The sequence below is a fragment of the Muscardinus avellanarius genome, assembly GCF_963383645.1.
Source record: "Muscardinus avellanarius genome assembly, chromosome: 4".
Classification (NCBI taxonomy): Eukaryota; Metazoa; Chordata; class Mammalia; order Rodentia; family Gliridae; genus Muscardinus; species Muscardinus avellanarius.
In genome coordinates this window covers 24,388,034-24,397,700 of record NC_137789.1, presented here as the reverse complement: position 1 = coordinate 24,397,700, position 9,667 = coordinate 24,388,034, and positions in this window count along the sequence as shown.

The window sequence follows — 9,667 nt, the reverse complement described above, 5'->3', positions numbered from 1 at the left end:
AGCCGCAGCTCATGCCTGTCCCTGACTCTAATCTTGCAATCTGTTGACAGTGTCCCCCACTGTCCAGCTGGGCAGGCTGGTTGCTATCAGAGCACACCATGGAACCTTACTTGTACAGGAAACAAGAATCTGTTGTGGGTCCTGGGGCCTCTTAGGCACACTCCACAGTGAGCATATAAGTGGTTCCTGAAACAGTGTGGCTTCTGCTTTTAGCGTTAATTCCATTTCCTCTGCCTTCGACTAAAACACAATCTCTAAGATCTAAAATACCTTTACTTTTTCATAGTAGATGTTCGCCATCAATATTTGTTCAAAGAGTGGTTGAAGAAACTAACTTAAATGAGGCTTGTTCTTCTATTTTATCCAGCTGGAATAATTCAGGTAACTTCTTAAATTTGTTACCCAGACATACCATTTTCCAGTCTTCTAATGCATGAATAATAACTCTATTCTGAAGCCCCCATAATATCTCTATGTTCTTTTGTGTCATTTCCCAGGATGAAGCACAAGACTCTTTCAGAACAAGCTGCAAAGTATTCCTCTGTGTATATCAGAGCTTGAGTGAGTGGATAAATCCAAGAGTTAACGGATGGGTGGTAAATGAATAGGAATTTCTAGAAAGGTTTTAATCTTAGGCCCTGTATTAAGATCCTATCATGAAATACTTTTGTGAAGTATAATCACAAAACATCAATAAATGTATATTAAAAAGATCACCCTTAAATGTATTTTCATCCTCCCCCTACCTCCAAACTCATATGTCCATAGGACAGAAAGGTAAGATGAAGTGTTTTCTTACTTTGGTGGACATTTTAAAGTAAAGATTAGAACTTTTTTTCTAGAGCCTGATAACTTAATTTTATCTCACAAACCAAAATATAATCCATGAATAAAGGCTTCAGTGGAGAAATAACTTTGGGAGTCCTTGCACACAGCATGTCCCTACTAGATCATTTGGGTGTACATATGTGGGTTTAAGTCCAATAGTAAGATCCCATAACCAAGAGAGCCATTTTTAACTCATTGTCTCAGGATTATTTACAAAATTTGTATTAAAAGTCCTTGAATATACTTGGAAAAATACATTAGAGAAATAGATTTCAGAAATAACATTCCCTTTATTTTGATATGGTATCCGAGAATGTATATTTGTTACATTCTGCTCTACCTGGGTGCTATGTCACTGTTGAAATGTGGGATTTCAGTCTGGACACCATCTTGTCTGATTTTAAAAAAAATCTTCTAATCTTTACAGGCAACTACATACCTGTCTCCAATGAATTCATGCAACCCCCTTAGAATTCTCAGCCCATGCCTCTCTCCTTGTCTTCCTCCTCCTCTTTCTCCTCCTTCTACTCCTCTTCTTCCTCTTCCTCCTTCTCCTCCTCCTCCTCCTCTCTTCGTGTGATACTGGAGATTGAACCCAAGGACATTCTATATCTAAACTGTACCCCCAACCCTGTTTTACTTTTTGTTTTTGAAATAGAGTCTTGCTAGGTTTCTGAGAGTCTAAGTTGCTGAGGCTGATCTCAAACCTGCAATCCCCCTGTCTCAGCTTCCCAGGGACTGGTATGATAGTTGTGTACTACCATGCCTGGCCCTTGTCTCCTTTAGACACACAGTTTTACATACATTTACTATTCCATGGTATGTGAAGTGATACTCTATTTTAATCCGCCATAAATATACCCAGTTATGTTGTCAGGAACATCTTTCAAATAATGAGTTGCCTAAATAATTTATCATTACATAAATTTTCATTACATAATTCATTTCTTTTCATTGATCTTTCTGGCTTAAAAAGGATCGAATGTTGTCAGCTTTTATTTAGCAGTGTCTCACTCATCACCCTAGTTACTTTGAATGCTGTATTAGTTTTCTAAGAATCCCATAGAAGAGCACCACAAATTGGGTAGCCTACTTTAACAGAAATGTATTCTCTCACAACTTTAGAGTTTAGAAGCCTGAAGTCAGGTCCTCAGTATGGCCACACTTCATCTGAAAGTGTGTTTCAATATCCTGCTTACTGACCATCCTTGTTACTCTTTTGCCGACATCACCATAATTCCCATTTCTCCTTCCATCTTTGCCTGGCCTTCTTCCTTGTATGTCCAGATATCTCTGTATTCAAATTTTTCTCTTATAATCACAGAAGTTACTGGACTTAGAGACTATTCCGATATAATACACAACTCATCTTCATGTTGATAATAGGGGCCCAAATCCTATTTTCAAAAAAGAAGAAATATCCAGTTCCAAGCAGATATGAAGTATTGGTAGACAGCACTCAATCCAAAAAGTTCTACTCTCTGTTATCCCCAAAGTTCATATTCTCTTTGTGAACAAAATATATTCACTCCAACATAGCATTCTGCAACCTAAGCCCTTCCAAAATCAACTCTAAATCTCTAGATATCATTAAATATAAATAGGTCTCAAAGTCTCAAATACCATATTCTCAATCATCTAGATAAAACATGGGTGAGATGCTAGATATGGTCTCTCCTGGGGTAAAATTCCTTTCCACTTGAACAGAAGGCAAATGATTGCTTCTGAAACACAATGTTGGGAACAGGCACAAGATATAAGATTTTCATTTCAGGGGGGGAATTAAAAGAGGAAAGTGGAAAATATCATGAATTCCAAGAAAATTTGCAACTCAGCAAGGTAGGTTCCATTAGTTTCAAGGACTGAGAATAATCCCCTGTGCTTTGATACTCTTCTGCTGGGCTTTAGGTATTTTTTTCTCTTCTTGTCTGGCTCTGAGTCCTCACCTTGTGGCCCTTCTCTCAGAGTTCTTGCCTCTTCTTGAAAGGTAGCATACTTTCTCAGTTTAGGGACTCCATTAGCATATTTCCTGCAGGAAGAACCCCAGAAGTCTAACAGCCCTCTTTCATTTCACCCAATTTCTATCTCTTTTAGTCTAAGCTGCAGGTTTTAGTGGTGGAATTCCTCACAACCTAGCCAGTCTTCTGTGGATGCAAAGGAATCTATGCCATTAGGCACAAAAGTACTCCTACATCTTTCCTGTCTCTCTTACTCAATTTTGCTGAGATGGTTGATTAGAAACATATATATCTAACTTGTTCAGCAAAACACTGTCAGTCATACACTTTGTATTCTTTCTAAAAAATAAATTCTCATATTTTGCAATATGGATAAGCCAAGAACTTCTCAAATCAAATTCTGATCTCCTTTTTGTTTAACAATTTATTCCTCAGTTTATCTTTACTTTCACATTTTACTAAAAGAGACAAAACAAGACCTAGTTTTCCATATCTTTTCAGGATATCCACCACTGCCTATGCAAGACCTCTACTGTGTGTGTGTGTGTGTGTGTGTGTGTGTGTGTGTGTGTGTGTGTGATTTATTGTAAGAAATTGGTTTATATGATTGTGAGGCCTGTTGAATCTGAAATCTGTTGGACAGGTCGGTAGGTTGGAAATGTGCAAAATTTCCTTTGCAGTTTTGACACAGAATTTAATTTTTGGTAAATTTCAGTGTTTGATTGAAAGGCCTTCCAAATGATTGGTTGAGGCCCCCCAACATGATGGAGGGACATCTCCTTTATGTACTAGATGTAAATAGATGTCAGTTAACCTATCTACAAAGAAACACCTAGATTAGTTTTTGATTAAATAACTGAGTACAATAGCACATCCAAGTTGACACATAATGCTAAGTATTAGTGGTGTTTGCCTCTACTTTTCTTCCATTTGCAATTTCTCTTTAATTGCAGAGAGCCAAATATACATAACAGTCCAGGTATAAGTTTATAATTTCATCAAGACTAGGATTTTTTTATTGTCAATACTCATCATAACTTTTTAGATTATGTTCTTTGTTGGACTGGTATTAGTGTTAGGTTTCATTGACTTGCATTTTCTCACTTATTCATCACAAAAAATGTCTATAGGATACTACCACCTCTGGAGAATGGAGAATAGTTTTTATAAATCTGTGATTTCTTAAATAATGGAAATGTTTTATAATCAGCAATCTTAATACACTAACCAATAGCCACATGTGGATATTGAATACTAGAAGTATGGATTGTGTGACTGAGGAAGTACATATTTAACTTCATTTTAATTAATTTAGGTTTACATTTAAATACTCAAAGTACTATGATTTAGTTCTGAATTATTGAGTTTCTTTTACTAAGATATAGCGACACATTGAATTCCAATTTTTGTTTCAGTGAATGTTGAGTAACAAAAGACCTAGAAGAAGAGGATAATTTATCAGTCACACTTCTTTTATAGAAGAGAATTCAGAGGTCAACAGAGCTGCTAAAGGTTAGGCTTGTTAGTTGTACTGTGGAGTCCAGAACTTGGACTGGCTGACCTCAATCTGACATTTATTCCCTTATATTTCTACATCCCAATCTAATTAGATAATTTGATTTTTCCACTCAGAATCCCAGCCCATTTTGACTACAATTAACAAATGCCTATAAAAATTGAACTCAACCATGCATATCGTCTCAGAATAATAGTACCATTCCTGCACCATGTCAGAAGGATGAGGCATTTTGTCTTTTAGAATTCAGTTGGATTATGATACACCTATCATCCCTGAAATAATACCATGGAATAGTCTCTCCAGTCATACAGGATCTTCATATGGTTTATTGTAGAAAGAAAGCCATTTTATCTGTATAGCACTTAGTCATTAGGATTTTCTTTAGAGGAAGTATCACTGAGACCACACGATGCAATTTTGACCACAGCAACTTCCTTGATCAATTTCCAAGTGACAGAAACAGAGTGAGCAGAGCATCCTATGAGTTTCTCACAGAGCCATTGATCTCTTTTCTTATGCTATGAATCTTTGTTCATTTCCACTGTGCAAAATAAAAAGATTCATATTGGCCGTGCACCTTTGCCAGGGCATTGTTCTTGTTAAAATGAACTTCAAACCATTTGCAGTTACCAAATGTAGGATGTCTTACTGACTCTTCATTTAATTTAATATCAATATATAAGCTGTAAACCACGAAGAACCCTGAGGAAAGTTTGCCTTTGCTCTTTCTAGATAAAGCAAATTTGAAAAATAATAGCAATCAGTTGTTGTATGAGATGGATCTGTGTCTTGCAACGTGCATTGGATTTGAGGAGCAGATGGAAAATGTCTAGAGATGAGAACGATTGAATAATATAATTTCAAACATGCTTTACCAACAACAGATTTTCTGTCAGACTGATCAATTATTGAAGATGAAATTCTTATACCAGCTAGAAATGAAGATTGTTATTTAAAGGAAGGAGACGATACTATCTCTTGGTGCAGATGCCCAATCCACTCTCTGTGATTGACAGAACGATCCACCTTCCATCATTTCATGATAGGCCAGCCATCCATCCATTGCTACCGGAGAATCAGATTTAGATTGGATATTTGAGTAATAAGCACAACTCTCCAAAATTATATCGGCTGAAAAACAGCAATTACTAACACAGAAAAATCTGTGGGATAAAGATAAGCTATCATAAAATGAACTGCAATTCCAAGAGAGTAATTTGGAAGAGGGATAATTATTATTACTATTTTTGGTATTCTGGAAAAGTTTTATAAGTTATAACAAATGCAGCAAAATCAATTCAATTCAGATGACATATGCTTCAATCCAATTACCTTTACCATTTGTTTATTACCCAGATATTTCTGAAATATAAAATTAGTGATGTATAGGTTCCTCAGTTTTTATGAAAAAAAACTTCAAGGGGAGTTTATTCTTTACTATTTATCAGCCTCCTTTTATATTTGTGTAATATTTTATTTTGGTGACTAAATTATGTTTTTTTCCATAAGCAACCATAGGGCACCAGTGGGGGTAATTAAAACATTTAAAATAATCATCTGCAGTATGAATAAAATATCAGCCATCTCCTAATGTATTTTATATTTAAAATTTTTATTAAAGTTCATGAGAGTTTTGCCTGCACAAGGACTGCTGAATGAGAAATCTACAGAAAAAAAGTTTGTACTTAAATGAGTAAATTAAAATCAAATGTCCCCAGATGGCAAAATAAACAGAATGGTGCTTACAGTGATATGTAACAATGGCCACAGCAGCCATAATATGCTACATTCAGAGATTCTCAGTTTGTTTGCACAGAAACTCTTTCAAGAAGCACTTCCAAAGAGTAAATTTCCAGTGCTGCTTTTACAAGGGAGCAGACAGAGCTAAAAGGAGGTGCCCGACCAGAACTGGTGAGTGGAAAATAATATCTTCCCTCTCATTGGCTCATAAGACTCACAACCATCCTAAAACATGTATAGAAAAACACCATTGCTCCTTTTTCACAGTGACAAAGCCAAGGTATATCACTTGCCTCATTCACACAGCTTCTGTGTAACAGAGAGGATTTCAAAAGCTGATGGACATGGGACCCTTGGAGTTGGATGCATAAGCCTGGAGCTCTACACTGTAGTCCTCACGGTCCATTCAACAGGAAGATAAATCACCTGTCTCAGGGGACAGATATATCTATATATATCTATATATCTATATATAGATATATATAGATATTTATATTTATATATAAATATATATAAATATATAAATATATATAAATATATTATTTTTTTTTGGTGGTGTTGGTGGTACTGGGCTTCCTGGAAACCCTTCTACCTCCAGGCTACACTTCCAGACACCTATTTTTTATATTTTTATTTGGAAACAGGGTCTCTTAAGCCAGCGAGGCTGGCTTTGAACCTGCACAATCCTCCTGTCTCCGCCTCCCAAGAGTGGGGATTACAAGCGTGCGCCACCACGCCCGGCCAGAGCAGCATTTCTGAGGTTTGAACAACATGGACAGAAGTTTCATTAGCAAGAACCTCCAATGTGTGACACTGCTGTGTGTTAAAAATAAGAAAATTGAGGCACAGAGAGGTTAAAAAGCTTGAGCAAGCAGAGACAATATGGAGGATCCTCAGAAAGATGGGAATGAACCTATCATATGTCCAACCAATATCTGGGTATCTACTCAAAAGAATGGAAACCAAAATACCAAAATAATGCATGCATATCTATTTTCAAAGCTGCACAGTTCACAATTGCCAAACTATGGAACCAGCCAAGATGTCCATCAACAGATGAATGGATTACAAAACTATGGGATATGTACACAGTGGAATTTTACTCAGCCATAAAGAAGAAAAAAGTTACATCATTTACAGAGAAATGGATGGAACTGGATATCATTATTTTAAGTGAGATTGATCAGTCATAAAAAGTAAAAAAAAAAATTGGATGCTCTTCCTATAATATGCAGAAGCTCGGGAGATAAAGGGTCATAGTAGTAACTCTAGCCAAGGAAAGAGAAACCATAGATGAGCACATAAGGTGCCCTAACTGAGGAGGATGGGAGGGGGAAAGAGGGAAATTCCCTAATGCACATGATGCACATTCACAAACATATCCAAGTCAATCACTAAGCCAAACATGAGAAGGAGGGAGACAGAGGGAATGGGATGGGAATTGAGGAAGGGCTTAATGAGTGATGTGTGCATGTACGCCTCTACCACCTTGTACTCCATTAAGATGTATTACTACAATGTACCAATAAAAAAAAGAAAAGAAAAGAGACAGTGATGGAGTGTAGGAACAAAACTCTTAACTTCTGTCTCCTGAGGAAATCTTCCCAGAGGTGCATCACACCCATCCTCAAGGAAGTCAGGAAGAAGTATTTCATTCACCCCTTAAACCCATCCATGCAAATAGGAGAAAATGCAAGAACTTAAAAGCCAGATTTTATAAACTTCCAGGAACTCTGATCCTGTTTTGGCTGGAAAGTTGTTTGTTCACTTGTGTTTAATGAATGGTGCCTTATCTGACAATCCTGAGACACCCGTTTAAACTACAACATCTGTATTTATGTCTGCTAAAGACATACTGGTCTTAAGTTGAAAAATTGCTATCTCAACAGACTGGTAAGCTTTTCAACTTTGTTTCCCAAGGTAAAAAACTTTGGAACAAAGAGGCTTAGTGCCTTGAAGGACAAATGCTGAGAATTCAAAGAAGAAACTCTTTTGAGGGGATGATCTAAGAGAAATGATCACCCTGGATACCAAGCTGGAAATGGCTTCTGAGAAGAGCCAGCTCAGCATTTAGAGTGATTAAGACACTTAGAATCACCCTTTCTTCATTGACTTTTCTAGGCCCTGTCCATCTTGCTGTTTTGTACATCTGAAGGGCAAAGCAGCCTGTTTCTGTAGTGAAGGGTTTCTAAAACTGCTTCTATTCCCATTACACCTTGTGAAAGAATTGTAACTGGTAAGATTATTAGAATAAAGCTATGTTGATTAAAAACTACCCTTCTTGCTAAGAAGATGACAGATGAAATGACTCCTATTGATATTTGGAGAGGGCCCCAGAGAGAGATGTTGAGGCATGTCAGATTCTCCTGAATTTTATGAGGATTCAGCAACACTAGTTTTTTTTTTTTAATTTCCATCAAATAGGTGGAAATTATGGCTAACACCAGGCCTTCTGTCACTTGCTTATTCTGATTGACAGAGTTGAAGACTTCTTTCCAGTCCTGTGGTGGGAGTGCCAACAAGATAAAATAAAAGGGGACGATGACATAAGTTTATCATGTGCCATGGTGACCTGGATGGGAAAAAGTGACCCAGAGAATGTCAGTATGTTCTTCTGAGGGTGGCCATCAGACTTGTGAAGCAGGACTGCAAAAAGTTCATAACAAGGGGCCTGGGCTATCTGGATACCAGGGTATGCATAGGTCAACAAAGAAGCTATGATCTTCACAGGAGCAAGTATCCTGAGTCCCAGGGCATCTGTCAGGATCAGGAAGCTGGAGGAATAGAGCATTCGTTGTGGGCAGAGCTAGAAAAGAGTGACTATGAGAACAGTTGTGGTTTGTGTGCTTCTAGCCCCAAATTCATATGTGCATCCATCCATTATTTTGCTTGATTATATTAGGAATAATCATAAGCATCATGTTCTTTGTATATTACCTCATTTAGTCTTACAATAGGACTGAGGAAGGAGATGGGCAGATGTGGCAGGTATCATCTTTCTCACTTTACTGATGATGATACCAAGGTTAGATTAGAAGCTATCAGGTGATTTGCTTTAAAACAGGTAAGAACTAATTGTAGGCAAGTTCATGAAAAGTTCTTAATAGCTTAGACTCTAAAATCAAACCTGTTTATATCCTGTTTCTTTCATAACTATTATGTTACCTTAGGAAAGTTACATACCTCTGAGCCCCTGTTGTTTCAACTAAAATTGGACTTGTAGCCAGGCGTGGTGGCGCACACTTGTAATCCTCGTGCTTGGGAGGCAGAGACAGGAGGATCATGCAGGTTCAAACCCAGCCACGCTGGGCTTAAGAGGCCTTGTTTTCAAATAAAAATATTAAAAAAATAGGTCTGGGAGTGTAGCCCAGAGGTAGAAGGGCTTCCAGGAACCCCAGTACCACCACCACCACCACCACCACTAAAAAAAAAAAAAATGGACTTGTGATAAAATGCATACTTATAGGTGTTCATAATACTAAAATAGATAAAATATTTTACATATTAAGTACAAATCCTGTACAGAATAAGCATTTAATAAATGCTAGTAGCTCTTGTTACCAGTTTCCTAAGACAAATATAAGAGATGGTAGTTAACCGGTTGGCTGAAATGGTATTCAGG